Source organism: Nyctereutes procyonoides, unplaced genomic scaffold (genome assembly GCF_905146905.1).
Source record: "Nyctereutes procyonoides isolate TBG_1078 unplaced genomic scaffold, NYPRO_anot_genome, whole genome shotgun sequence".
NCBI classification, from domain to species: Eukaryota; Metazoa; Chordata; class Mammalia; order Carnivora; family Canidae; genus Nyctereutes; species Nyctereutes procyonoides.
In genome coordinates this window covers 10,693,302-10,717,410 of record NW_026575142.1, presented here as the reverse complement: position 1 = coordinate 10,717,410, position 24,109 = coordinate 10,693,302, and positions in this window count along the sequence as shown.

Here is a 24,109-nt window from a genome sequence, read left to right as displayed (position 1 = left end):
TAGTAAGTAGGCCAGAGACAAATGAAATTTGGAGAAAGAGTAATTCCTATGTTTTCTTGGGCTTATTTCCCAAAGTTTGGCAAATAATCAACATTTAATACTGTGAGCACACGAACAACTTGGCATTTGAGCACCTACAATTACATGCGACTCTCTTGAAGGGGTGTTCACCTGAGAGTACAGTAAGTGAAAGTGTATACCACTGACTTGGAGTCTAGTCTAGATTTCTATTGTTCTTATGACATCAGGCTTATGCATCGACTACACCGATTTTTCAACAGCCTGAGAGGTGAGTATCATGGTCTGGCTCGTAGGCTCAGGAACCAGCCTGCGTGGACCTGAATCCCAGCTCTACTACTTGTTAACTGGTATCTCCTTGGAAAGTAATAGCCTTTCTGTGCCTCTGTTTTCTCATCTATAAAAGAAGATTAGGAAGATTAGGATCATAATTTAACCTCAGGAAGTTGTAAGGATTAAAAGATTAATGTAGATAAGCTTAGCTTGCTGTTGGGCACATAGGAAGCGTGCTTCTGAAAGCCTCAGCTATTACTGTTACTATCTCAAGACACCAGGTTCCATTCTCCACCGCCCAGGAGGGAGTTCAAGAGAGGTCCTCTCAAGCAGCAGGAGCTGGAGCAGCTACTGTGGGTAGCATGATTTGAGACTTCGGAAGGCTCCTCTTGACCTGCACTCTCTTGCACAGTCCCCTCCTCATGGTAACTGCCTAGTTCAGCTTCCAAAAAATTCTCTGTCCTTCCCTCTCTGACCAGGGTCCATTCACCTTCTTTCCACTCTCAGCTGTTTTGGTTTTCTTCGAACATCCTTGTGTTCACGCAGATGTAGAGCCAGTAAGGCTCTTTGCTTCTCCAAGTCTGCACCTCTCACCGTTACCCTGCCCTATCCATTATTCCTACTACAAAAAGATCCTCCTGGGAAGGCAGAAGGGAAAGAAAGACTGAATAATTATACTCTTAAAATTTTTACCTCTGTCAGAATAAATAACTTTCTAAAATAAGTGGAAATGATCCTATGAATCTTTCTAATCTGAAGACAATGCCTGGAGTCTCCTCATTGGCATATATTGCACTGGCAAATTTATTTTTTTAAATATACTACTTGCTGTCAAGCACACTGGCAGCATGATAGAATTATTACTTTATTATTATTTGTTGTTTTTAAATTACAATAGCAATCTACATTAAGAAACCTACCAAAGCCTGTATTTTTCTTTTTACTGAACCATCAGAATGGATTGAAATTAATTTCAAATCATTTCTTAAAAAGAACATTCAGTGTTTCCTTATTGTTCACCATTTGGCTGACAAAGACAAATTCTATTTTGAAATATTATGTGACATTACCTGATACTGTTTTCCTATAAATAAAAAAAATTACACCTATTTTTCTGTTTAATGAGCTAAGATAACTGAAGGCTATGGCACTCGATACATCTTGTGGCTTTTATGCTATTGCCCAATTTTGCATGATTTATAATTTACAACCCAAATGGAGAAGGCAGGGGTGGGCATGAATGGAAATTTCAAACCTCTTGGGTAGCACTTTTGAGTGTAGAGGCTTGATAATAATTAAGATGAGAGGTTCCAAGTTCTTCTCCAGATGTGCATCAAACTGACAGCAAAGACAGTTTTGCTCCACCTCCATCACTACTAAAGAGGAAAAGTCTACAAAATCATCTAAGGCTGGTAAAGTTGGCATTTGCTGCCCTGTCCCCACTGCTTCCTTTCAATTTCCATCCTTCTCTAAACAGCATCCCAGATTCCTATCTCCTGTGTCTCCCCTGCACCTCCCTTCTCATAATGGTCGTGATGGCTAGCTGCCCACCAAAACTTTGTGCTCCCCTTCCCATAACGCTCTGGAAAATGGCTGCTCAGGGTCTGCAATTCCTAGACCCCCATGCATCTGGGCAGGGCCATGGTCTAGTCCTCATCAATGGTCTGGGGGCACTGTGCTATGTCCATTCTTGGCCGAAGTGCTCATGAAGCCTTCTTCTTGTTCTCTCTTCCCTCTTCTGCCACTGAAAGTAGAGGACTGGAGCCCTTAGGATTCTAGAAGCAAAATGTGGAAGGAGTGTGCATTTCTGATGTTCCATATGGAGCAAAGCTGTCCATCCACCAAGATGATTGTCTGGGATGTTACACGAAAAAGAAATAAGCAGCTGTTGTGTTAAACCACTGAAATGTTATGGTTTGTCTGGGCAGCAAGCATTACCCTAAATTAGATCATAAACTTTGGTTCCTGTTTCATTCTAATGCCCAGGGGTAAGTTAGGAGATTATAATTTCTCTTCCTCCAGCCAGAAGGATTTGTATTTTACTTGTGGGGAACTGTCCACCCGTCTCCCCTGCAGAGGACACTATGTGCATGGCTGTACACACTGAGGACATGGGTTTGACTCTGCCTCGTCAGCGTGACGAGCAGAAAATGGTGAAAGTTGGAGTCAGAGTTCCTGGGTCCGAGTTCTAACAACTTAATATTTAAGCTGGTCCTGAGCAGGTCACTTCCTGAACCAGAATTTTCTCATCAGAAAAATGAGAGGGGAGGGTATATTATCATTGTCATCTTTAAGACTTTGGAACCTCACAGTTCCTGGTTTGTGATCTACAAGATCTTGACAAACTCCTTACCCTGTTTAAGCTGTGGTTTTCTCATCAGCAAAATGCAGATAAGAGTATCTTTCCTGGGGCACCTGGGTAGCTCAGTGGTTGAGTGTCTGCCTTTGGCTCAGGGTGTGGTCCCAGGGTCCCGGGATTGAGTCCCACATCAGGCTTCCTGTAGGGAGCCTGCTTCTCCCTCTGTCTGTGTCTCTGCCTCTCTCTGTGTCTCTCATGAATAAATAAATAAAATAGTAAAAAAAAAAAAAAGAATATCTTTCTCATAGGCTTGTTGACTCACTCATTCTTATTCATTCATTCACTCATTCGTTCATTCATTCACCCATTCATTCACTCATCTGTTCATTCATTCATTCAAAAAGTGTGTACTGAGATCCTAGGTTGTGCCAAGCAAATTTCTCAACGTGTTTACAGGGGATACAGCTGTGAACAAGACAAGGTCCTGCCCTTACAAAGCTTATATTTGAATATGGCAGGTAATAATTAATAGACCTGTACTCAACTAGTGTGGTCAGGATGAAACAAGCTAGTATCTACAAATTGCTCACGCAGTGGCTAAGAAATGGAAGCTATTTCTAGTGCTAACTACAAATGTGAAAACGTGTAGAATAGTAACTCCAACAGCATCCAATATGGCCCTTGTGAGGATTAGACGAAGCACGTGTTTGTAAGTTATGTATGGTTGTCTACTTACTTGATAATTAGGAAGCAAATATAAAGAATATGTTGAGGTCCCTTTCACCATTTCAGTGAGGTTGGGCTATTTTCTGGTGGTAGCAGTTGTTTACATCTGGAGAACAGAAAAACCACAGTTACAATCTTTCCCTGATCCTCCCGTGCCAATCTGAGTAATTATGCTGAAGAGCTGTGGAGGGAATATATCTGCCCTCAGGTAGAAATTATTTAGCTTTGGTTAAAATTGAATGAGAGAAACCAGACACCCTCAAATGGCCTTTATAGTCTGTCATTGGCACAAAGGAGAAGACAAGTTGCTGGGACCGGGATAGCAGATCTACCTGCCTTGCACTGGTGTTCACCTGCTGGAGAGCAGCCCTTAAACACTCCTGGCATGGAATAACTTTTTGCACTGGCCCTGGGTAAAAAATATATAAACAGGACTGAGAGTGTGCAAAGCATGCAGAACAAGATATGTGCAAGGCACGCTCTCTTTTTGGAATTCTTACCATGTGATTTTCCTACAAATAGGTAAGCAGAGCATATTGTTAGCTAATGGTTTGAGTTGCATAAGCAGGATGACTATAAAATTTATCATCCAATCTGGGTCACTTTTGAAAGGTAAAGGGGGCAGTATTAATAATTATATCAAGACATCAGGAATAAATCTGGATCGTCCCGGGGGCAAAACAGGACACATGTTCACACTGGGCACAGATTCTCAGGAATATAGTTTTTATTGCTTTTTAATGTTCATGTTTCTGTTGGAGAAGGACAGGACTGTGTTTATAAGAATGTCTCAGCAGTAACAATATGTGAGTATTTCTTTGTAACCATAACAGCAATGTACTATATGGTTGGAATCCTCTCTGCATTATGTGAAAGCACTTGTCCTGGGTCTTATGGGGGCTATAGAGTTGTCCGAGGCATGACTCCAGGCCTCAAGGGACTTGTATTTTAGCAAAAGAGAGAAGCCATGTACAGTCAACCTCAAGGCAGAGTATGATGATACTGTGAGACAAGGGCAGGGGATTGTGGGGCTCAGAGCTGGCGTATATTACTTCTACAAGGGAATCCAAGAAGGCTGCATGGAGGAAATGGCACTTGAGTTGGCCTTTCGGTTTGGGCAAGATGAAGCTGGTGCAGGAGAATGATGGTCCACGTGGTGGGAGCAATAGACAAAGGCTCATAGAACAAAAACCCTGGTTGAGATAAGGGGGAAATGAGCAGTTGAGTTAGATAAAGGTGTTTGAGGATGAGAATGAACATGCAATGTGAGTCTGGCCCAGATGGTGGAGAGTCAAGAATGCAGGATCTTTGCTTGTAAAGGGTTGGGACTGCTTCTCATCCCTGGATTTCAGAGCAGAGGTGAGGAGGTCTGTGCTACACAGCGCAAGGCCAGTCTTATGCCCAAGTAGACTATATGGCCAGGTTTTCAGGACAGTACCCATCCCAGTAGGACTAAGGACTAATTTTTAAACCCCAGACATGACATTAAAAGCAGATCCATTTTGTTCTAAATGGATTGGCTTTTACACAGGGATGCAAACATCTTGAGTGCAGGACAAAATACAAGAAAGCCTTTTGATCCTTTGGATCCTGCAAAGACTTAGTGTGGAAGAAGGGCAAGTTCCAATCTAAGAGGGGATTTAATGGTCACAGTTTCCAATTGCTCACCACATGCAGGGATTAGCACATTATATTGGCAGAGAAGGGGTACGGACAGAATATTCTCAATAAGGTCCTCTGGAAAGAAGTGAGTTGGAAGACACATAGGCCTCAAAGAGAGGCCTCAAAGAGAGGAACCAAAACAGCAGCGAAGTGGCAATGTCCTGTAGCCCTGGGCATTTGCAGAATGGTGGCTACGGTGCCCTCTCTCTTATGGGACTGGGTGTGCATGGTCCTAACTCCGGAAGCGGCCAGGTATCTAAAATTGTTTGTCCTGAAAACAGACTCGGAGACGATGAGTTGCAGGCAGGAAGTTCATTGGGGCACGTCCGTAGATGAACGGCCCAGCACAGCAGGATTGGGTAGAAGGAGGATTTGAACAGTGACGTGGTCACAGCAAAGGCCTCTGTGGATCCCCTGAGGAGCTCTGTCCTGGGATGGCCCTTCACAGTGTCCCACATTGAGGAAAGGGTGTCAAGCCTTCAGGTCCTCTCTCCTTACCTCCATAGATCAGTCATGCATGCAGGGAGCTGCAGAGAGGAAGTGTGACCTTGGATGAGAGAACTCTCTTAGTGGACAGCAATGCCAGGAGAGGGACTTAGCTGAGAGCTGGAAGCTTCCAAATCCCCAAGGTCCCAGGGAGTGAGCACTGAGGTCCCAAGGGGGGAATCTGGGCCAGCTACCATGGCATATACTATACCAGGGGTTCTCAAACTTTCATGCACACCAGCAGCATCTAGAGGGCTCATTAAAATGCAGACTCTGGACTCCATCCCTAGTTTCTGATCTATTAAATCTGGTGTGGGGTGCAAGAATTTGTATTTCTAGTTAGTTCCCAAGCAATGCTGGTCTGAAACATCACTTTAAAAAACCACTGCACTACATCAAGCATTCAGAGCCTCCTGCTCAGGCACAGATAGCTCATCATTGCTTGTAAAACATGTAGCTAACAGGCCCTCAAATGATTTCAAAATTGAGTCAAGAAACTTTTATCATCTATAAGATCTTGGTTTTCTACTTCTTTACTGACAGTTTGGTGGCCAAAAAGAAGCAAGTCCTGTTGCAATGAGCCATTTCTTTGGAGGGCTCTAGGTCTCAGCGTCATAAATTATCTCCATTCCCCATAGGCCAGCAGCTGCTATTTGAAATTGTCATTAGCAATTAATTCTCCTACCTTAAGCATAGTCACCTAGAAAAGAGAAATAATTTGACTGCCTAGTTTATGGTAATTCCTCTCACAACTGTGTCTATGCTATTCCTGCCCCCCACACCAATTCTTCTGGGACCTACCTTTGCCCCTGCTTTCTCAGGTAATCCAATTCGGAGGGAAAGCTCTCATGAAGCTCTGGCCACCGTAACTGGTTGATGGGTGGACATAGGACCCAAATGAATCCATCTGAGTCCTTCCCCAGGACTTCTCTTTGGAGTTAGAGATAGGAGCCCCTTCCTCTCTGGGAATGAGGAAATTAGCCTGGGGGTGCCAGTGGCATGGCTTTTGAGTAGTGGAGAAGCCTAAGGGCAGTGGGGGAAACAAGACCTCTCTGTCTCCTGAGGAGGAGAGAGACGGAGGTGTGAGGCTGTTGTCCCTAGCTACATCTCTGCCCTTCTTGGTTATGGGAGCCTACAAATCCCTCATTTCCTTAGCTAGCTCAAGTTAGGTTTCCACCATTTGCAATCAGATGAATCCAATCTAATGCTCCCTTTAAATGTTTACCATGGGAAACTGAGTACATGGACCCACTCTAGCAACTTCCAAGAAAAGAATAGAAGAACCGTATGAGAAGACTCTGGTTAGGTCTGGGTAGCACACTGCAGTAGGAATCCTTTGGAGCTTAGTTTGCTCTGAAAACACTGACAACTGGGATGGTAGTCAAGAAGGGAGAAAAATACAGACACAAGTGAGCACTTACTGTATAACAAGTGTTCTGCTACACGTATAACCTGCTTCATTCCATTCCAGTCTGGCATGGTAGGTGACACAGAAAAGGAAAATGAGGTAATGAGAGGTTAAGTGCATTTCTTAAAGTCATACAACCAGTAAGTGGCAAAGCCATGATTCAGACAAAACCTCTTTGCAACTGCAAGTCACACATATTTAACATTATCCTATATATGACTTGTCCCAAAAGCAGAGGCCACCATAGAGAAGAAGGTACAGGTTATAGTATAGGTGCAAGGAGGCAAAATTTACCCATTTCACAGCTTTGCTGAGGATTATCCCACAGATTGAGATCAGGGACCCTTTCAGTGATCCAGGAGCAATTTTGAGGGGTCGGCCACAAAATCCAAGAATCCGAGTACAGCACTCAAGAATATTAGAGTAAAGCATACTGCATTGAGGTCATATTTATATTGAAATTTACAGTTCTATTCTTTTGAATAGACTTCAACATGAGATGAAATCATGGATTTCATCATTTTTTTTGTTGATGCTACCAAGATGTCTCACACATCCACGGCCAAGATACCCCACAGAACTCTTTCAAACAAATATTAATTCATTCCCCACTAATCTGAACTCTTCTTATAACTTATACAATGTCTATGCTATACTATATTGCTATATATATATATATATATATACACACACACACACACACACACACACATATATATATTGCTATACTTATTTAGCAAAAAGTTTGAAATTTGTTATTTTATCAACTCCTGGATGTTCCTCTCAAGTAAACAGAATGCAATCTTATAAAATTAAAGCTTTTTTTTTTTTAAGTAAAGCTTTTTCAAACAAGGACTCAACAATTATGAATTTCCTCATGAGGCTTTCACCACTGTGTCCAGTAACCAAGTCTTGAGTATTACAAAAGTTTTATGTTTGGGAGGCATTAATATGTAGGACAGGCCTGTTGTGAATAATAACTTTTTCATGAATGCTCCTTATTGAATTTATTAGTACTCATTTATGTCTCCATTTACAATATATACAATACCTAATAATACTGAAATCCAATTTCTTTGAAAAGCATTTTGTATTTGAGGCTTTTTTCCAAGTCTCAAAAGCCTTTTGAGCATCAGTGAATTTGTCAGGCATGACTCGATGTCACTATCCCAATGTCCTGAAATCAAGTGGATGGTTTGTAAATAAATCGTGTCTAAATTAGCTGGGACAAGTGTTTCCCTAACTTGCCTCATTAAAAGATTGACCTCTGAGATTCTGATTCAACAGGTCTTGTTTAGAACTTGGAAAGCTGTGCTTTCAACAAGTGTCCTAGTGGATTCTAATATAGGCTGTCCATGGGCCATACTTTAAGGGGCACAAAATTAGATCATGCCAAAGTTCTGTACTTCCCTTTGCAATGACTCTGTAGTAGGTCCAAATAATATAGTGCTGATAAGAATGATGTATATTTACATCAACCCATATGTGAACATAAGTGTAGTTGACATGTATCATATACTATGATTAGAGGCTTAGAGAAAAATTCCTTTATAAAAAGTTACAATCCCTTCATACAGAGAGAATTTATGGTGATTTTTTTCATTGTTACTCATTTCTTTCAAGGTGAAATTTAATTTTCCATGACAATCATTTCATCAAGTGACACACACTCACAAACACATAATTTTCCTTTGAAAAATTCAATATACTGTTCACCTCCAGGGCCTTTTCTTTGCAGTAGGATGATTTGTATGATTTCACACCTTAGCAGCATTCTTTGAATTCTTATTGATAATTGTGCATGATCTGTTATGAAGAAAAACACACATCAATAGGAGCATTGAGTGCTACAAATTATAAATGTAAACCAAATAAAACTGTTGTCTGTCTCTGCTAGCTTGTCTGGCAAGCACATTTTATATACCACTTCCTTGACCTTGAAAATGAGACAAGAATTATTCAATCATTTTGAGACAGGTTTGAATATGGCCTTTGTTCAATTTATTAATTTTGAAACTATAATATTCCAATTAAATAAAAATTTTATAAAAGACCACTGCATCTTGCCCTCTACTTTTCAAAGTATACAATTGCTACAGTACGAAGTTATTAATTTCTTTTTGCTAATTCACTGACTCATTTTTTTCCTAACAGCCAATAACCTCTTGGTTTGTTGCAAAGGTTTAATGAACAAATTTGGGAGCATTGGCGTGTTCTAAGATGAAAGGTTTACAAAACACACCACAAGTCATTTACTAGTAGGCAATATATATTATCATTAGTAATTAAAACTACATTACCCTTGTCAAAATGAATGAAAAAGTGAGTCTTCTGGTGTGGTACTCTTGTATTTTATCATGTTTGTTTCTCATCTGCCTATTGAGGTGCTTTGTGAGATCTCCCATTGCAGTTTCTGTGTAGTCTCGGAGCAATACTAGAGAACAATGTGAAAGAGTATGATAAATTCATCCCTTGTCTATGCACAAGGGACCCACTATGCAAAATCTTATAATCTGAATTGGGTCTCCCCATTGTCATTAGTGAATAAGCAAAGTTCTGCTTTCCTGATCACTTTAGAAAAATATTCTAATTTCTACTCTTTGCTTTCCCCTTCAACTCCTGATACACATATGCCTTCATGGCTCATGAATTTTTTTCCCCCTGAAAGAGATGGTGATGAAATAAAGGCAAAGAGTACAGAAACCAGTCTTGCTTTTTTTTATAATCATGGTGCCTTTTTGTTCAACCAACACTTATTCAGTACCTACCCATGTGCCAAACAATAGGGAGAAAAGATTAAATCAATGACAGGTTCTGCCCTCTAAGATTTCACATTCTATTTGGAGAGACCAATGCGTGAACTAAGTAACTGGAATAGAATGTGGCAAATGCAATGATATATACACATGGTCTGCGCACAGGACACACAAGTAACGCACACGCATGGCAGTGCTGAAAGAGCATGTGGAGAGCATCTACTCAGAGGATGTCCATCCATAAGCTTTCATAGTGCAACAACCATTGAGTTGGGACTTGAGCACAAGCAGAGTACATTGCAACAGGAGGGGATTTTAAGGAGCAAGGCTTGTGGGATTGGGGTGCAGTAGGTCCAGTGAGTGAATGTAAAGAGAATGGGGAAGAGAGAGATTGTGTTGAAGAATGGGACAAGTTGCATGTTGTGGACTGACTTGTGTTCCCTCAAAATTCTTATGCTGAAACCCCAAACCCCAAAGTACCTATATTTGGATATAGGGCTTTTATATAGGTAATTAAGGTTAAATGAGATCATAAAGACGGGGCCCTACAAGAGGGCTTATGTCCTTATAAAAAGAAGAGACACCAGAGTTCTCTCTCTCCTTGAGCATTCAAAGAGGTCATGTGAACACATAGTGAGACTCCTACCACACACCTGCCAAGGAACAAGACTTCAAAATAAAGCCTACTTTGCTGTCACCTTAAGCTTTAACTTCCCAACCACCAGCACTGCGAGAAAATTTCTGTATCTTAAGCCACTCGGCCCACAGTATTTTGTAATAGCAGCCCAAGCAGACTAAGGCACTCCACAAGGCAGGATTAAAAGGGCTTTGTATGCAGTGCTAAGGAGTTTGGACTAGAAGTGACAGATGACTACTTAGCAGAGCAATGTCACAATCAGATTTGGACTTTTGGAAGACTTCTGGGTCAGCAGTGGAAGGGCAACAGGGAGGAAAGATAGACTGAAGGCATGAAATATGCAAAGGACAAAAGCAGAAAGACAATCAAAGTGCACTGTCCCAGGAGTTAGGAGGGCCTGTATTTTGGTTCAGCTCCTCCACTACCAGGTACTTGGCCGGGGGCAGTCACTTCACCTTTCTGGGCCCCTACTTCCACTCATGCGAAATGAGAAGAGTTGACTCAAGGGTGGTCACTACAGCCTCCTGGTAGAAATCTTTCTTTGTAAACTTTCTTTGTCCCTTCCCTGTATTATGTATGGACCTCATGACTCTCAGAGGCTAGAGCTGATTAGCTCAAAGTGATCACCTGACTCAGACAGACTCAATCTGGCTCCTTCTTCAAAACTTTAGGAACCAAGCCACATGGAGAGCAAGATAAAGTTTTTGAACTCCTACTCTCGCATCCCACAAACAGCCCCTCTTCTCCCTTGTTCTGAGACCTGACTGCTCAATCTTTGCTTGGTTCTCCTCGAGTTCTCACATCTATATGCTTAGAGTAATTTTTTTTCCCCTTTAGACTAGCTTTAGTTTCTGTTACCTACAACCAAAAAAGTATCATCCAACCTACCTACTTTCTGATCTAACACTTGCTTAGTCTGAGACAAGGGCATGTCCCACACTTGTAGGGAGTCTCAGGCCAGCCATGTCCACTCCAGAATGCAGTTTAATCCAGGAGCGGTAGTGGGGTACTATATGATCATGATTCCTCCTCTAAGATTTCTCTACTCATTTGCTGGCATGTCTGAAATTTCCACTCCAGCAGTTACGCGTATGGATAAGAATGTCTCCTCGGAGTTACTGTCAAAAACAGTCTTGGATGATCAGATTCACTAGTTATTCATCTGCAGGTACCTATAGATACTTTGGAAGTGGGAAGATTCTGAGGATGGAGAGAGTTAGAAAATATCTGGATTTAAAAAGCCAACAGGGCAGAAATGAGATTCTGGGGCTGCGGGTGATAGTCATGGAGTCCAAATGACCTTTGAGGAAGGCTAAGCCTGGACCTCCAGCCAAACCACCCAGTGCAAACTTCACCATTTTATTGGAGGTCAACCTTGGGCCTGTAAGAAATTCTGTAAATCTAGCTTGGGTTTTCTCCATGGTCTTCATGTCCTTTCCCAGTCACATGAGTAGGGGACCCCTCAGAGAGCCTACTGAGCAGGTTCTGGGCTGAGTCTTGGGAAGAGCATGTGCTTTAGGCGAGAGATTTGAAACCCGGGCTGGCTCTGTCACTTACTAACCCCCAGGGCGCTATCCAAGGCACTTAACCTCCTGAACTTCAGTTCCATTTCTCACAGTGTGGCTGTGAGCAGAAGTTAGGTGCCAGAGAGAGATGTTTAGTAAATGTTCACACTGGAAGAAAAGAAAAATCTCTACAGCTATCAAACGTAGCTCTTTTTCACAGGCAAAAGCTTTCATCAAGATGCTGTTAAATGAATACAAAATGAGAAGGAGTTTGCATAGCACGGATTTGTTAGATTTTATGTTTTGTTACAAACTAATTGTAAGAATTTACCTAGGAATAGGCATGATTTCTCAGAAAACCTTTTGTGCTGCTACAGGATCATTTTTGCCTACTGACATTTTATTGGTTATTTAAGGAAGCTGGCTCTGGCTGGAGCCCCAGAGCATGTGTCAGAACTCATCACCTGCTGGGTACTCTGAAACAGATGGTCGGCCTCTCTGTGCTCTAGCTTCTTCTTCATGTCTGAAAACAAACTCAAGGCCACTGCCCCATCTTACGCATTGTCCATGGGAAATAATAAAGGTGATAACTGACTACTTTCCTGTCAATCGAGTGCTAAGTAATTCAGTCATATATACATGTTAACTGTAGATGATATGCATGTATTCACTGTATAGTATTTTAAACTAACCTGAGAAATACATGCTCCCTCCTCAGGCCCAAGCTAATTAAGAACGTATGCATGCCAACAGAAGAGAAAAGCATACTGATTCTGTTCCTTTCACCCATTAACTAGGTTCCCCAAGCAAGAGAGTGGGCAGTTTGCAAGCTTCTGTAAGTTTATTTGAATGGCCAAGGGGCTTATCTTCATTTCAAGATAGTCTCTGGGCCATGGATAACCTTAAAATCATGTTCAGCTTGGTGTCTTATACTTACAATTTTGGTATAATTTTTAAGTGTTGAAGGAATCGTTTATTTGTCAAGTGTGGTTGCAGGCTGGTGATAACAAGCCCCTCCCCCACCCCACCCCCTGCCAGGTTCTCTCAGGTGGACACAGGCACATCCATCTAGAACCGTCAAGGCTCTGCCTGGCACTAGGTTGGTCAGAAACACTAAGGGCAACCACCGTCCAGGCTCTCCAGGGCTGCTGAGCCGGCTGGTGGGCCTGCACCAGTTCTTACCTGGACACAGCCGGGCGTCCGTGTGCACGTCCACAGAAGTGAGTGTCAACACTTTGTGGATCCTCCTTGGAAGAGAGACACAGCCCTGAGTAGCTCATGCCACGTCCGGATGGAGAAGCAGAGTAACGAGTCAGTGATTCTGTGTCTCTCTTGATCCAGTAAAGGTCTTAGAGTTTGGCAGAAGAACTAGGACTCTCTTCTCAAATGGACCTGAGTACGAATCCTAATTCCGTCACTAGCTCCACCACGACACCCTGTGATCATGAGCAAATTGTCTAATCTTTCGGAGCCTGTGCTTCCTTACCGGTAAGATAGATATTTAGGAACAGAGTTGCATGAAATAAAATGCCTGGATCAAATTAAGCGACTCTGTAAATGTTTGTTTTCTCTTTCATTATAAAGCCATTGGATTTATTCGGGATTAGGTACAGTTGCTTAAGTTAGTGTTTTCCATGAAACAAGTGACATTAACCACAGCAAGACATTCTCCCTTAGTGACTGGACAGAGATTCACTGACAGAGACAATGAAAGCATATTTGGGCAATGATCCTTGCCAAGTCCGCTTTGATGTTTTTGTTAGACAAGAGCAAAACCAGATGGGAGTGATGAGATGCCTAAGCTGGGTGCAAAACCATGACAGAGGTATGGTTTCCACTAGTGTCTGCCCACCGCAATATTCTGCGCCCTCCCCAAGTTACAGAAGAATCGGGTGCTTCTCTTCAAATCCCACAGATCACAGAGCTCCTATCCAGACGCCATAAGTCCTTTAGCAAAAGCTGACTCAGAGTTAAAAGTGGAACCGGGTCCTGAGCATCTGCTTTGGAGGCCTCAGATAACACTCTGGCTTATCAAGTCTTGATCAGAGGGAATGCCAGAAACACATGGGAAGGTCTTGCCCCTCTGACCTTCCCATCATAATATTTGGAAGCGAGAGGACTGGGGGCGCTTTAGGGGGGCCTGGAAGAGAGGTTAGTGTGCCTCAGTTCAGTTCCACACACATTTATCAAACCCATCCCTAACGCCAGACGTGCCGGGAGCCAGGGTGGAATTAGGAACATCACAGAAACCAGGAGGCATTCAGTCTCTGGAGCCAGGTTGCTCCAGAGCCCCAGCATCTTCGTAAATTCACCTTCACACATACGGTTTGCACATTCTGTCCTCTGTACGGGTTATAAACTGACCCAGCAGAACACAGGCATTGTGATTTTGGGTTGTTTAACATGCGTGAGCTCACAGCGTCCCAGACATTGTACAGAACTTGATCGCAGTAGTTTAAAATTCAGTTTTGCATCAGATCTGAGACCCCCACGTGCCCAATTTAAAGATAGGTCCAAGGAATATGGTAAATTATGCTGGGGGAGGATGACGTGTGGTAGAAACTCATAATAATCTGAATCGAGGAACTGATGTGAGGATCCAACGGGAGGATTCATGAAAAGCACCTAATTCAGTGCCTGGCTCCTTGTCATTCCCTTAATTCCAAATAAGCATCATCAAGATTTGTATCAAATCAGTGAAAAGTTGCTCCAAACAGGCCAGCAAGACCAGGAATTCAGTTAGGCAGTGACTGATAAAATTATGGAATCCCTGGGTTAAAAGAGATTGTGAAAGTTCATCTAACTCCTCCTATTGCTAGCCTAGATCTGTCTCTCTTACTGCTAAGCCCAGTTTTCTTACCCTGTCTAAGCAGATTCAGGTTGGAGTCAACTTTTGATTTTACTCTTAATGAGTGCCTATAATCAGAATTCCATCCAGCATTTTTTTTTTTTTTAAACAAGCAGCATGTGCTAGCCAGGGAAAGATGTTTTTCCTCTAACTTCACAGCCAAACTTCAAACAGAAAGCGTCCTCATTGAAAGACTGGCCAGATGCAGGTATATATCTCTGGGAGTTGTCCTGGTTTCTTTTTAAATTAGGCAATGAATATACTTCTTGACATGCACACACAAGATTTGTGGCAAAAACACCTTTCTTTCATGTAACTGATTTTCCTTTAATCCCAACCTTAATGTATATCATTCTTGATGCATAATCTCAAATGGGCTTTGAACTAGCGAAAGCTAACTTTGAATAATGAAGAAAGAGATGACAGTTTACTTTATAGCTGGGCTCAGGATACGGGAGGTTGAGGGGCCATAGAGGTGTAACTGCTCACCTTTCACCTTGGCATCAGCAGGTAAAGTCCTAGCGGGAAGTGATTAGTAAGAGGTGGCAGCAAGTTAAAACCCCCAGGCTGAGTGCTCCCGTCACATTTGCATTCCTTGGTTTGGAAGGCAGTGTTTAAAATAAAAAACCATCACCAAGACAGAAAAACTGCTATAGTTATATCACAGCACACTGAGTTGCAAACCTTTTAATGAAAGCCATAATTCTTCGGTTGTCTCCATCATACTATATTCTCATGCAAAACACTTTAATGCCCGGTGTAAATTACTTTAGACTTTCTTAGCATGTATTGCATTTTTTAATCATGGGTGTTCAGTTCTATTTTCCATTTGGAATCTGGGAGAGCAATATTGAAATGAAGCCAGATGAGTTCCACACCTGCAGCCTCCCCTTCTCTGGTCTCACTCTCTCCCCTATCCCTTCTTCTCCTTCCCCACAACGGCAGTTCCTCATGCATCCTCAGTTAGAAGCTCTTGTCCAGACAAGGGAACAACTGCAGCCTGTGCCTGAACAGGATGTTATGCAGGGGTCATCAGAAATGCTCCAGCCCACCATGCACCGGGTCCATCTACATGGAGGTGAGGTGCACCCCGCAGAGCCCTAGCTTCCTCACTGCGGTCTAGGTTAGAATGGCCACACAGAATCTTTCCATACTCATCTGCCCTCAGAGACAGACTCCACTGAAGAACATTTTAAATCATCATGTAATATGCGAGGGCCCAGAGTCAATGCACAGAGGGTTGGTGTTGCCTGCAGCAGCCTCCGCACCATCGGGGAGGCCATCTCACTGAAACACCAGTTGGACTGAACCTTTCTTGGCACATGCTCCCATCTTCTACTTCTCTCTCAAAGGCAGAACTAATCATTCCTGAGCACTTCCTTAACCTTGCCCATCCGCCTTCAATACGGCAAGCGATACGGTGGCCTAGCGACGGTGGGCGATGTCTTCCTTGGTGAGCTGTAAGCACATCTGGGGTGCAGATTCTTTCAGCTAAGCATCGCAGGGCACAGCACAAGGCTGGTCTGTCATAATAGGTGCTCAGTCAAAGTTTGCTGAATAAATATATGTCTTGTAGAGAAGGATGTCAGATTTATACACTGCTATTTAAATCAAGTGTATTTTCATTTCACAGCCTCCAAATTGTGTAATGAAAGTAGGAAATACTCCGTGCTGGTGATAGAATTCTGTATTCTGTAGTCTGGAAAATATGTAATAATAGTAAAACATTGACTGTGTTTATCCATCTTTAATTCAGGAGGTTGGCATCATGGCTGCATTTGAGAGTTTTTTTGGGGGGGGCAGGGAGTGAAAATGTAATATATCCTCTGCAGGATTCCTCCGTTTTTCCCTGATGGAAAAAAAAATGCAGCTTTCACTTATTTATCTATAAGTTTTTCAAGGTTCTATTTTTTCAGCTGGTTCTTCCTATCCAGGTTCAGGGTCTAAATAGGGGGTTGGTCCAAGGTTAGCTAAAACACTGGATAAAATGAGTGTTGGCATCTGTCCCTGTGACTATTGATTCTGGGGCTATGCCAGGTCCCAGGAGATTGGAAAGATTCCCTATCTGAGGCTACTTGGCTACAAAAACCCTTCCTCCAGCCCTTGCCAACTAAAACACAGTAGGAGCAAATGTTGTGTGGCAACTGGGTATAAACACAACAGTTGGAATGCTTCAGAAAGAAGTCTGAATTTCCTGGTTAAGTGTATTCAATGTTAAAACAACAATAACAGTGTTAAAAACACATTTGGGGATTGTTAGAATGCCTTACCCACTGATTCTCATTATTACTCATTGGATGCACTGATGTCTCCGAGAAGTATTTCCTTGGGGGATCATCTTGGAAGCTATGTCTGCAGAGATTTAGGTAAGGTAAAATGGATTCAAATAGGCCCCCAAAGGAGGCAAATGCAATGTTGGTTAAACCAACATCTTACCCGTGAGAGTGGAACAGTGAAAGGCAGCGTAGAAGCATGGGTCCTACTCGTGGTGACAGTTCCTACAAGCTCTGAGATCTCAGGTAAAGCCTGTCTCTGGGTCTCCAGTGTGCTCATCTGTAAAGTGGGTAGGTGGCTAATGGAAACTTCTGAAATGCCTTCTAGCATTGAAGCTCAGTGAGCACTGCGGCTCTCCGAACTTGACCAAACGTCCTTAGCCCAGCATGCTTTGTGTCTGAGTAGAGGGCAAAGGCCCTTCGTTTTTAAATCATGGCTCTGGTGTTGGCACAAGAACCGAGAGCCTCATGAATTGTTTACCCAAGGGCTACCTAGTGGGGAAGGACCACTGTTATGGGTTGTATGGCGTCCCTTCAAGAAAGATGTGTTGAAGTTCTAAAACCATGTTCTGAGGAATATCACCTTATTCGGAAACAAGGTCTTTGCAGATTTAAACAGATTAGGATGAGATCATCAGGGGGCACACTACCTGGATATAACTGGCGTCCTTATAAAATGGGGAAATTGGACACCAATTTAGAAGGAAGATATGTAAAGAGACCCCAGAACAGCCCGAGACAGAGGCAGAGATTATGTTGCCACAAGCCATGGAATGTCCAGGGCTACCAGAAGCTGCAAGAAGCAAAGGAAGACGCTTCCCCTGTAGATTTCTGAGGGGGAGTGGCCCTGCCAACACTTGAACCCCAGACTTCTAGCCTCTGGATTTGGGAGACACTGCCTTGCAGCAGCCGTGGAAACCAGTGCAGAGCCCCTCAAATCTCCCGAGTCCTTGTCTATCTGGCTTCTTCACGGGAGGGAATAGGTATTTTGCCCAGAGTGCGTGTGATTTGACATTTTCCAGATGACCTAGTGGACAAGAGACAAGCAGAGAAGGGGAGAAAAGGAGAAAGAAAGAAATTGGAAGGATAACTTGTTAAGGAAACAGAGAAGTCTGGGACCAGGGCTGGTATTTCACTCGTACGCCTGGAACGGCCTAACACCTAAAGGATTTCTGTGTGAAGAGCCATTGCCCCGAGCCCTCGGAGTGCTCCATTGCCAAGTCCGCTGCCTCTGCTACCGGGTTGCTTTGTCCCCTCCTGGGTGCCCTCCAGGATTCCCCCCACCACCCCTGAGTCCAGCCAATGGAGGGTTGACTCCTGTCCCCACAAGCGTTCTCTGGATTCTGCCCCAAGGCTCCCCCTGCCATAGTCCCTTTGGATGGCTCAGTACTCATTGTTCATAACATCATTTCTAATGGGGAACCTTGTGCATTGGGATTGCGGTATTGGACTCCGTGATGATGGGAAAACATGCAGGGGAAGAAGGTCAAACCACAGGTTACTGCAGGGAGTTGAGGAGAAACAGGCATATGAGAGATCAGAGCACAGGAGGGAAGACAGCCAGGAAGCAGGGGCTCTCTGCAGCTACTACTGTACAGTTGGGATATTGCTTCCCCTAAAACTGCCTCTGGCCTTCTGACCCTTTTCCTGGCAACCCACCACTGATCCATGAGTAGCAGAGAGGGGTGGAAAGAAGGAGAAGGAGGAGTAAAGCAAGTAAGGGCCAGTTGCTCACAACTTGGACCTGCCTTCCAACTTGCCCACTGGGCCAGAGCAGTGTCAGGGCATGTGACCACCTGGTGATGCTAAGCATGGAGGCTCAGGTGAGCTGACAAAGCTTGCTCACAGGAAACTTCTGTGTCAGTCAGTCTGGCAGGCCATAGAGTGGATAGAGACATCATTTCTAACAGCAGCCACCTTCTCATTTCTGCATCCTCACCCACTTAATCCTCACAAGACCTCTAATATTTAGGCATTAACACTAATTCTCATTTTGCAGGCCAGGAATCTTAAATGCAACAAACTTAAGTGATTTACCTAAAGGCCAATGGCCAGTAAAGAATGGAGCCAAGATTCAAACTCATGTGTACTTGCTTCCAATTTCTGCACTTTTCACTACTAGTCCTTCAGTCATCTGTAGAGAGGTTATCTGGCCATGTGTGGCTCAGAGGCCATTCTGATCTAAGAGTGTGTCATGTGTGCTTTCACCAATCCCAACCAAGTAAAATCATTTGACCAAGTCAAAGGGATTTATGTAGCGATAAAACCTTATACACTTGGATGTGAGTGATACCTAGTTGTACACATGGAACAGGGTAAGCTTAGGGTCATCTCAGTCTGCCATCTTCCCAAGCTTCTCTCCTCGAGATAAAATCTTACAACAGTGAATGTAAATTCCCACATGGTCAGAGACTTCTGTCCAAGTGACATCATTTAATACTTATTGAATGACTATTGTGAGTTGAGCATAGGATGCACTATTGCACATACTGGCATTTCTCAAGATTTCTGTATTAAAAACCAAATGGGGACTATTCTCCATGGTCAAGAAGTGATCTTGAGAGATTAGATATTATTCTCATTCTAACCCTATCTACACACCAATTGGATATAAAAGAGCATTTCCCAGATATAATTCAGATTTATGGGTGACATAAATCAATTATTCTTAAATAAGATTTGCCTTTATCATCCAGCCAACTCTGGAGGATTCTTAACTCTTTATCTGTGTTTACCCCATCAACTCCATTTGGTAAACACCACTGAAGCATGCTCTCAAACACACCACCCTTTAGAAATCAATGTAAATGTAATTCTACCAACCTCAACAAAACTAATAAGATCTGAAAGGTCATAATGGTACCAGACATGCTATGAATAATAGCTATGAATGCAGCTCAGTGATTGATTCAACCAATGGCAATGAAGGTTCTAGGAAAAATGAGCTATCTAATTTTCTCCTATGCCCTAGTATGTTCTAAAGCCCCTTAAATTTGGGTTTTGTTCTCAGGCTCGCCATGTTATCATTACATCATTATTGGAGCCTGCACAAAGAAAAAATTGTAAAAGTAGAGAAACTCGATTTCATTGTGGGCCCAGTATGGTCTCACTCTTGTCATAGAAAGATCTTAAATCATCAAAGTGCATGTTTGATCTATACCCCTCAGACACATCCGTATTACTTTCACAAGATTGCCATAACACATTTCTGCAAACTAGGAAGCAGAAAGCGAGAAAAAGATGCTGTCCTGGAGACCAGAAGTCCAAATTCAAGGTGTTGGTTGGATTGCTTCCTTCTGAGGACTTTAAGAAAGAATCTGTTCTATGCTTCTCTCCTAGCATCTGGTTACTCCAGCCATTCCTTGGCTTGTAAATGCATCACTCAGACCCTCCTATCTCTGTCTTCACAAGGCCATCTTCTTATAAGAACATGAATCATGTTGGATTAGGGGCCTCCATTTCTCTAGTATGACTTCACCTTAACTTGTTACATCTAAAATGGCCCTCTTTCCAAAGAAGGTCACCTTCTGAGCTATAGGAGGTTAGGACTTCAAAATATCTTTTTGGAGGAGTACGGTTCAATCCATTGCAATATCCAAAAAGAAAACAGAGTTCACAGCACTATAGCTATTAGGTTACGAATCAGACAAATTATTTACCCAAACAAGAATACAGAACATGAAAAAAAAATTAAAAAAAAAAAGAATACAGAACATGGAAGTTTTAGTTATAAGTAAATAGTTTAACTTGATTATATTTTTACTTTTTAAATTATAAAATATGCAAAAAAGAATACCTATAATGTATGTATACTATAGAAAGTGCAATAAAATGAATATTGGTGTACCTGTCAGTTTAAGAAACAGGACATCGTGAATAAAATGAAAGTTTCCATATGTCTCTACTTACTCTTATTCCACTTCTTTCTTGGTGAGCAAGAGAGACTAGGTCCCTGCCCTCATGAAACTTACATTTCAGTTGAAGGAGACAGACACAAAATAGACACAAAAATGAGAAACAAAATAGGAAAGGAAAGTGCTTCCTACAGCATTAAAATAGGGTGATGTGATAAAAAATAACTGGATGGCTACTTTGGACTGGAAGTTTAGAGAGGTTTCTTTGAGGTGGTGACATTTAAGCTGTGATCTGACTGAAAAGAAGCAGTGAGTCTTCTTCCTGTGAAAACAAGGAAGAAAAGCATCTAGGACCAGGCAGGAGGAAGTACAAAGGCTATAAGGGAAGACAAGCTTGGCAAATAAAAGGCCAGGTAGCTGGGACTTAGCAAGTGAGGATGAGATAAACTCATAGTTCAGAATGTGCCATAAAAACCAGAATAAAGAATTTAGATTTTGTTGCGAGAGCCATGAGATACTATCAAAGTTTTAAGCAAGGACATAATATGATCTGATTTATGTCTCAGAAGCTGTGGTTGCTATATGGCAGGGGCAGAGGAGAAAAACAGGAAACTCAAAACTAGACTAATAATGGTGGAGTTGGACCACATACAGATTTGGGATGTGCTCTAGAGATAGAGCCTACAGGGCTACTGCACTGAATGTGGGGAATAAGGGAAAGAAAATGATGTTGGATGCAACTGAATGGACTGAGGTGCATTTTAATGAGATGGGAAAGATTTGTGGAGGAGCAAATTTGGGGAGGTGTAAGTTACAAGTTTACTTTTGAAAATGCCTGTTAGATAATCTTGCAAAGATTTTATAAGGCAGTTTACCATATAAGTCCTTGAATCTTTGTTTAAAACCAGTCTCCTTCCTCATGAAACACAGTCAACTCTACATTAGTCAAGACATAGTCTCTCTGGTCAATTTCCTCAGCCATTTTCTTGTGGCCTTCTTCCCCTTTGCTTCTTGCTTTTTAACTACTCAGTCATTCACCAAATGTTTTCTAGTACTTGTTATGTGGATGAGCACAATGCTAGCATCTATCATTCAGTAGACATTAAGTGGCTCTCTTTGAATATTTGTAGAATAATTGAATGAATGAGTGAATGAATGAGTGAATGGGTCAATTAATATATTGCTCGGGTTGTCTTGAAGCTTAAGTTTTCAAGGGTTGAATAGTCTAGTATAGGAAATAACACAGGTACATTAAAAACCAAAATACAAAGTAAAGGGGTGCCTGGGTGGCTTAGTTGGCTAAGCATCTGCCTTTGGCTCAGATCATGATCCCAGGGTGCTGAGATGGAACCCCGCATGGCAGGGAGGCTATGTTTCCCCTCTCCTCCCCATTTGTGCTCTCTCTCACAAATAAACAAATAAAAATCTTCAAAAAATACAAGTAAAGGGGATCCCTGGGTGGCGCAGCGGTTTAGCACCTGCCTTTGGCCCAGGGCGTGAACCTGGAGACCCGGGATCAAGTCCCACATCAGGCTCCCTGCATGGAGCCTGCTTCTCCCTCTTCCTGTGTCTCTGCCTCTCTCTCTCTCTCTCTCTCTCTCTCTCTCTCTCTGTGTGACTATCATAAATAAATAAAATAAAAAAAAAATACAAGTAAAGAGGTGCCTGGGTAGCTCAGTGGTTGAGTGTCTGCCTTCAGTTCAGGTAACGAACCTGGGGTCCTGGGATCAAGTCCTGCATCGGGCTCCCCACAGGGAGCCTGCTTCTCCCTTTATGTCTCTACCTCTCTCCGTGTCTCTCATGAATAAATAAATAAATAAAATGTTTTTTAAAAAGTGAAAAGTAAAGAGTTGAATAGGAAAGTTACTAATAAAAGATTGTGGGCTTTTAGAAGAAGATATGCAATTCAGAAAATGTGGTATATTCACATGATGGAATACCATTCAGTATTGAGAATGAAGAAACAAAAACTACATGCAACATGAAGGAATTCCACAAACATAGTGTTGAGCAACATAAACAATACAAAACCCAATTAAAACCACACACTGCATGATTTCATTTATATCAAGTTCAAGAAAGACAAAACTAAGCTATCGTGTGAGAAATCTGGATAGTGGTTGGTTACCTTGTGTAGGGGGGTTGTGACTGGTAGGGAACGTAAAAGGAATCCTGGGATTCTGGTTATATTCTGTTTGGGGGGGTTTTGCTTATATGCATTCACTTCATTAAAATTCACCTATTCTTACTCTTAGGATTTGTGTACCTTTTGAAAGTATCATATGTCAAGAAGTGTAAACTGTCCGAGACTTACTCTGCTTGCAATACTGCCACAGTTTTATACATGCTGGCAGATGACACGATACCCCTGGGTCAGAGACAGAGGAGTGGATTACTCAAGAGTACAGCAAGCAGCATGAGCTGAACATTTGCTCTCATGGCCCCTGCTCCCACTCCTCAGAATTGCACGGGGAAGGCTCAGATGCATGCTGTGTATGCAATGCTTTGTGTCAACTGAGGAACCCCAAGCTTAGAAAACCCAAACCTCTCGTAACAGGATACAGGCAAATCTACCCCACCTCCATGGATGGACACCATATTTTTGTTATACTAGACAGTGATCAAACCTGTCCTCTGCTTAGGAGGGAGACACTACCTTCCAAGGCTGTTCTCTATATAATCATCCTTGAAAAAACAGTCTGAACAAAAGCTATCAGTGCTTCTTTGCTCACAAGGCATGCAGAAACATGAGCGACCCTTGGAGGATTATCTCCCAACACGTTGTACTTCAATAAAAAGTTTATATTTAAAGGTCTTATTTGGGCATGATCCAGATTAAGGGAAAATGACTTTAATGCAAGGAACAGTGCGTGCATGAGCTTTAGTCGAACATAGTGTTTTCCAGACCTAAAAGGTCTTCCAACATGGGAAGATGAGGAAAATGAAACTCAAATGGCCAATTTGACTGTCTTTTTTATTGCTCAGATAAAGGTTTGTGGAAGGAAAGAAAATCATATTAAACAATGAAACCAGACTTTAAGGGATCATCTGTGAATTTCATTTATCTTTTTCCCTACTCCCCCAACTGTGCAAGAGTTTGGATTATTTAGCGTTCAGAGAGTTTGAAAATATTTCCATCATAATATGTGCACAGTTCAGTAGATTTTATTTTGAAAATAAAATAAGAAATACAGAAAATAATAAACTCAAATGCCTTTAAAAGTTTTTTATTACCGTAATTGAAATTTTTAAACCAAAATTATATTGGTCCTAATTAACTTTACTTTGAAAGACAAATCTCTAAATTCCTCTTGTCTTATTTACAATAAATCTAGATGACTCAATAGCATTTAAGCAGAAATAT